General features: G+C 37.8%; 1 long non-coding RNA gene across 1 annotated transcript in view; it reads left to right on the top strand.

Moving 5' to 3' along the window:
- Nucleotides 1-3211: 3211 nt before the first annotated feature.
- Nucleotides 3212-6962, top strand: part of LOC111749585 (uncharacterized) — a 166685-nt gene continuing 162934 nt past the window's right edge. The window contains exons 1-2 of the long non-coding RNA XR_002784786.2: nucleotides 3212-3324; nucleotides 5872-6042. This is a non-coding gene — a long non-coding RNA (uncharacterized LOC111749585). The remainder of the gene's footprint in view (nucleotides 3325-5871; nucleotides 6043-6962) is intronic.

Raw genomic sequence — 6962 nt, 5'->3', positions numbered from 1 at the left:
GAGAATTAAAGAAGAAATCCATCTCTTCCCAGAAGTGGGGAGATGGTGGTGAATTAATGGATTAAAACGGTCAACTTGTGAAGTCTTGGAAAGTTAAGTCCTGAAAACAAGATTAAAGCCAGCCAGGTGATACTGTTTTGATGAAATGAAAAATGCAGCAGTAATTTACACTCAGGTTAACCATAAGCAATTGGAATAGCCTTTCTGAGACTGAATTGGGAAAAGATTATCTTCGACGCAGGATTTTTGTATGGACTAAGAGAGTGAGAAGTTATGTAAGAATTTAGTCCATAGTAGGCATTAGGCAAATATTCATTCTTTTCACCTTAAACTGATTTTGGAAAGCATTATATTAGTAAAACAATTATTTTTTCCTTGAAGTTAAATCTAATTTTCATCTTTTTTAGAATAGAAAGTAAAATATATCCTGTGACCATAATTAGGATATGCTTGTCTGTGGCTATAGATAACATTGGATATATTTTCTTATGTCACAGCGAGTCCCAAGGCCAGCCAGTCCTGGGCTAGTTATTCTATAACTTCAAAGTGTCATCTTGGATCCCATTCTTCCCGTCATTCAGCTCTGTTCCCCTGAGGTGTGTAAGCAGGCTTCCCCTCTGGGCCCAGATTGCTGTTGTAGCTCCAGGCATGTATGTATCTTCCTTATATATATTTTAAACATTTAAAAAAAAAAGTCTAGATCATCTCCTCCCACACAAAAAGACTTCTCACATGTCTTTGCTCAGTTCAGTTACATACATCTTCCCAAAACAGTCACTGGCAAGGGTAGAGGATACTACAATTAATTGGCTTATACCAGTGGTCCTCAAATTTTAGGCTAAATCAGAACCACCTGGGGGACTTGTTAAAACCAAGATTCCTGGGGACTTGTTAAAACCAAGATTCCTGGGCCCTAACCCCCTGAATTTCTGATTCAGTAAGTTTGCATTAAAGTTCTCAGCTAGTGTTGGCAAAATTCCCAGCTGATGCTGCTGGTTTGGGGACCACTCACTGAGAACAGTGTTTATTATTGTTAGCTGCCTTGAGTCCTTGACTCATGGTGACTCCACACACGGAAGTATCAACTGTTGTGATCCTTGGCTGATTTTGGAAGTAGATTGCCAGGCCTTTCTTCTTAGTCTGGAAGCTCTGCTGAAACCTATTCAACATCATAGCAACACACAAGCCTCCACTGACAGACAGGTGGTGGCTGCATCGAAGGTGTGTTGGCCAGGAATTAAACCAGGGTCTTCCACATGTAAGGGAAGAATTCTACCATTGAACCACCGCTGCCTCAGACTTTAATATCCACCTCCTGGATCTGAGGATAAGTTGACTTACCTTGGGCAAGTGGCCAAGCGGTGGAGCATGAATGTTAGGGCTCCACCTACAAAGATGACACAGGGTGAGGGTGGGATTCACAGTAACAAACAGCAGTGTTTCTCTATGTGCTTCTTTCATTTCTTTCTTGCTGACTTGCCATAGGAGCCCTAGTGGATTCGAATTGCCAACCTTTTGGTTAGCAGTGTAGCTCTCACCCCCTATGCCACCAGGGTTTCCATATATATATATATCCATATCTCAATCTCAAAGTTTTTGTTTACTTAACTACTTAAAACCAATCTAAGTGACTTGTACTTGCCTAATAGCAAAGCATTGACTATCTTGAGAAATAATCTTGCTAAATCACACAGGTATTTATGTAGTTGTAACTAGATGCATATGCTTAAATTGACTAATTCTTTTTGGTATAATGACTGTGTGTTCCTTCCATCTTCTTTTGATGCTTCCTGCGTCATTTAATATTTTCCCCATAGAATCCTTCACTGTTGCAACTTGAGGCTTGAGTTTTTACTTCAGTTCTTTCAGCTAGAGAAACGCCGAGCGTGTTCTTCCCTTTTGGTTTTTAATGTCCAGGTCTTTGCATATGTCATTATAATACTTTGTCTTCTCGAGCCGCCTTTTGAAATCTTCTGTTCAGTTTTTTTACTTCATCTTTCTTCCTTTTGCTTTGAGCTGAAGGTACTGAAGGAAGAAGTCCAAGCTGCCCTGAAGGCGTTGGCAAAAAACAAGGCTCCAGGAATTGACAGAATAACAATTGAGATGTTTCAACAAACAGATGCAGCGCTGGAGGTGCTCACTTGTATATGCCAAGAAATATGGAAGACAGTGTCCTGGCCAACTGACTGGAAGAGATTCATATTTATGCCTATTCCCAAGACAGGTGATCCAACCAAATGCAGAAATTGTAGAACAATATCATTAATATCACATGCAAGCATTGGGGAAATCTGCTGCAAAGGACCTCTTCAAAGTGTTGAAGAACAAAGATGTCACCCTGAAGACTAAGGTGCTCCTGACCCAAGCCATGGTACTTTCAGTCGCATCATATGCATGTGAAAGCTGGACAATGAATAAGGAAGACTGAAGAAGAATTGACGCCTTTGAGTTGTGGTGTTGGTGAAGAGTATTGACAATACCATGGACTGCCAAAAGAAAGAACAAATATGTCTTAGAAGAAGTACAACCAGAACGCTCCTTAGAAGCTAGGAAGGCGAGACTGCGTCTTGCATACTTTGGACATGTTGTCAGGAGGGATCAGTCCCTGCAGAAGGACATCATGCTTGGCAGAGTACAGGGTCAGTGGAAAAGAGGAAGACCCTCAATGGGGTGGATTGATAACAGTGGCTGCAACAGCGAGCTCAAGCATAACAACGATTGTGTAAGGATGGTGCAGGACCGGGCAGTGTTTCGTTCTGTTGTGCATAGGGTCGCTATGAGTCGGAACCAACTCAACGGCACCTAACAACAACAACTAGGTGCATAATTCCTGAGAAAAAGCCATCATTTTGCAGGAGAGTTATAATGCTGCCATTAAGCCCTGCATTATCTTTGCAGGAAATTGTTGAAGTTTCATAGAAGAGGGACGATCTTTCTTTAAATGTTCCATTGTTATTCCAGATAATAGGATTGAGTTCCATATTACACATTTCTTTGTAAAAGGATATGATACATAATTTGACATTTGAAAAATACACTCTGAAGAAACAAATTTGTCTGCATTTTAAATGTAATTGGTGATGTAACTCTTGCAAAATTCTGTGATTTTCCACCCTGCAGGGCTGTTTTGAGGCTAGTGAGGTAACCAGGGAATGCCTGCCCAGCCAACTGGGAAGTACCCAGGGTTGAGCTGTGCAACCCAAATTGGTGTGTTCCCAGCTGCCATTTGGCACTTCTTGGGTTTAAACATGAGTGTCAGTGACTCAGACTCCTACAGGGATAGAGTTTTGAAGGACAGCAGCTCTGAGGCAAGGACTCTCCCAGGTATTTGATGCCCAGTTTGTTAGAGGATATTGAGAGGCTAACATTTTCTGGATGCTAGTGGGTGGTGGCTGGTAGGAGTGAGGGGACCCTCCTCTTCCTTGTCCTCTCCCTGGCTTTCTGAGAGTGGTAGCAAGTGTTTCTCCACAGTCCTGCCCTCCAGTTCTCTCCCCACATCCTCAGAACTTCAGCCTGGTCCCATTTGAGTGCAGCGGTTTCACAGAGGAAAGGAGCCTGCCCATTACCAATGGTGCCAGATCAAACTTCACTTTGTATCAGCTTTTCCGTGTGGGAACTCTTTGTTCACACTGTTTGGCACTTTGATTTACTTAGTAGGATATTTAATAGAATATTTTGGAGAATCTTTATATCAATATACAACTATCTGCCTTATTATAATAATTATAACTATTATAATTATAATTAATTATAATGGAAACCCTGGTGGCATAGTGATTAAGTGCTAAGGCTGCTAACCAAGAGGTCGGCAGTGCGAATCCACCAGGTGCTCCTTGGAAACTCTGTGGTGCAATTCTACTCTATCCTATAGGGTCGCTATGAGAGGGCAGTGGGTTTGGGTTTTTTTTTTTTTTTTTAACTTAATCACCCTGTTACAATGGATATTTCGTTTCTAATCATTCACTATGAACAAAAATATAAAGTTGTAATAAGTATCCTGACATGTACAACATTGCACACAACCGTGTGTACATCTAGAGAGTACAGTCCTGGGGGAAGAATGGCTAGGTCAGACATTATGTGCATTTAAAGGACAGCACCAGTATTTCTCCATGCATGAGAAAATAGTTTTCTGTTTCTCCGCTTTTTACCAACAGGTTGTATTATCACAATTTTCCTGCAAATCTGCAGCATGAAAAATAGTATTTCGATGTGCTCGGTTTTTTTTTTTTTACTTTATTTTTTATAGTTATAAATTCATAGTTTTAAGAAATAATACAGAGATTTTTTTTTTTTTTATCTGTGTACTCTTTGCCCAGTTTAGGCAAGGGTGCCATCTTTTAAAACCGTAGTACACAGTCACGATGAGGTTATTGACACTGATAGGGTAGAAGCAGACATCTCCATTACCACAAAGGCTCCTCCTGTTGCCCTTTTATATTACTGCCTTCCCCCTGGTCCTTACCTCCTGGCAACCATGAATCTGTTCTCCATTTCTATAATTTTCTCATTTCAAGAATATTATATAAATTGGAATCATTTTCCCTTCTTTTCAGTAACAGTGAGTAACCTTTCCCATGCTTGAGATATTTTTATCCTATGAATTCTGTCCTTTCATGTTTTATATCAAGCCAATTTACATATACTTGATGTAACTCTTCATACAGTAAATAAAGCCATGGTCTGTTTCTGGTTGCAAGATTTTCTGTGTGGGACATACTATCTTATTTTCTACACACACATTGTATATTTAGTGTGATTACATCTATCATTGTTTTGTCATCTCATGATTTGGAATCATACTTAGAAAAGCCTTCCCTACTTGGTGATTTAAAAAAAAATTTTTTTCTTCCAATATTTTATAGTTTTATTTTTTACTTTTGAAACTGTGATGGAAAGTTTTATATTCATCATAATCATCATTATTAGTATATGAGGAAAAATTCCATTTTTAATGGCTTGCCTAGCTGTATTAAAAAATTTAGCCATGGATTTTTAGGTAATGCCACCCTTTGTGATCTCCATATGTAAAGTACCATGACAGTAATTTTTGGGGAAATCAAAAAATATTCTAGGATTTTCTTACAGTTTTGTAACATTATGAGAAACTAGAAATTAGTCTTTTTCTACATAGTTCTAATAAAGGTATTTTCTATAATGACAGAGCTATTAATTTTACACAGAAAAGTCTTAATAAAAATGAGAAGCAATATTATTAATAATTGGAGGCCAATTAAGGTGACCTGCTAATTCAAATAATGTATGGTGTTAATTATATCAAGGTTGATTGAGATCTAATCCCTTCATGACTGATAGATTCACACTGTTTCTTCACCACAGGGTGGACACGTCACTCCAGACCTCTGAGCCAGATTCCTGTGGTTTCAGAAAGGGTGCCAAGTGAAGCGATGGCACGACCGTCGCAGTACAAAACCATTTTTCTTCAGAAAAATATCACTAACTTTTAATACTTCTGCTGACATGGTAGATGAACAGCATTTTTTGCATTTATTTTTATTCTATTTTACATAATAAAAGTATTTGAAGAAAATATATTTAAATAAATGTATTTATGGATATCAGTTTCCTGTTTTGGAAAGCTTACAAAAATGCTATATTTGTGTAAGATGGAAAATGGATCATTTACTCCACTACAAAAAGAGTGCATTTTGTTTTAGCAGTTTTGGCCACACACAAATATATCTTTTATTTGCAGTCATATACAAATCAAAATATTTAATTACAGAAACGTAGAGATGACTCATCTGGATTCTTCCTCAACTGCTTTTCTCCTTTGTCAAACAAGCAGCCAGTCTTCTGACATTATCAGAATAAATTATCAATAACGGAATCCCTGTTTTCTTTTTAAAGGAACTGTTGGAAGTTCAACATGCCTACTATAAACTGAACAAGCAATATCAGGCAAGAAGGGCAGAGCTGACTCATGCAAACAACCAAGTGGACCAAAATGAGGAAGAAGTAAAGAAACTGAGATTTCAAGTAGAAGAACTAAAACGGGGACTCAACCAGAAGGAAGATGAGGTATTTTATAAGTAAATGTATGCTGGGCATCTTCAAAATTGTGTTTTATAACATATATAAAGCATTTTTTTCTTTTTTAAGATAATAACCTCCACATGTTAATCATGAAAAATCAGTAAGCAATTTTAAGTGTAAGGAAAGAGAAAAAATATTACATGAACAACCTGAACATCCTTGTGGTGCTTGTAGTTTATTTTCTTATTTTATTTGTTTTTAATTAACTCATTAATTTTTATTTTATTTTATATGTGCTCTGTATCTTCAACCAGCATGTTTGTGTATGGTATGTGTATGTGTAAAAAATATAGGCATGAGATCAGTAAAGCTCAGGGTTTCAAGTTTTAAGCTTTAAGCTTATATATCAGAGGATTAGCATAGATCTTCTCCCCACAGTGCTCTCTACATATCTCATGTCGTTGTGAAAGGTAAACTTGCTAATGGTTTCTAGAGTACTTCAGAAGTTTCTGGAAGGTAAAGGCCCAATGTAATGTCCTGACAGCACACTGGCAACTCAGGCGATTTCAGCTACAATTACAAACAACAAAGAGTTTTTTTTTTTTTCTGAAGGAAACATCTTTTCAAATGTCTATGTGATTGTGAGGCTGCTGCCACATGACAGCAGCAATTTCGGATGGTACTTCAGTCATTGCGTCAGCTCCTGTTGAACAACTTTTGGAGCAAAAAGCATTAGCTTCTGGGTTAGAAAGACTGTTTCCAGATAATGCCAAACAGGAAAACAAAACAAAATAACAAGCTGAATTATTTTTCTGTGGGTTAATTTAATAACCAAACACATATTACATTTTCTGATTTAGGTTTTAGTCAGAACTGTTCCAGTCAAACTAGATTTTTTTCTCTAATAGCATCACGTGTCAAGAGGTAGTTGTTCGGATAGAACAAGAAGATACTGAGTGGTTTAA

This window comes from Loxodonta africana, chromosome 11 (assembly GCF_030014295.1).
Source record: "Loxodonta africana isolate mLoxAfr1 chromosome 11, mLoxAfr1.hap2, whole genome shotgun sequence".
Taxonomy (NCBI): Eukaryota; Metazoa; Chordata; class Mammalia; order Proboscidea; family Elephantidae; genus Loxodonta; species Loxodonta africana.
This window is presented reverse-complemented; position numbering and strand designations above follow the sequence as displayed.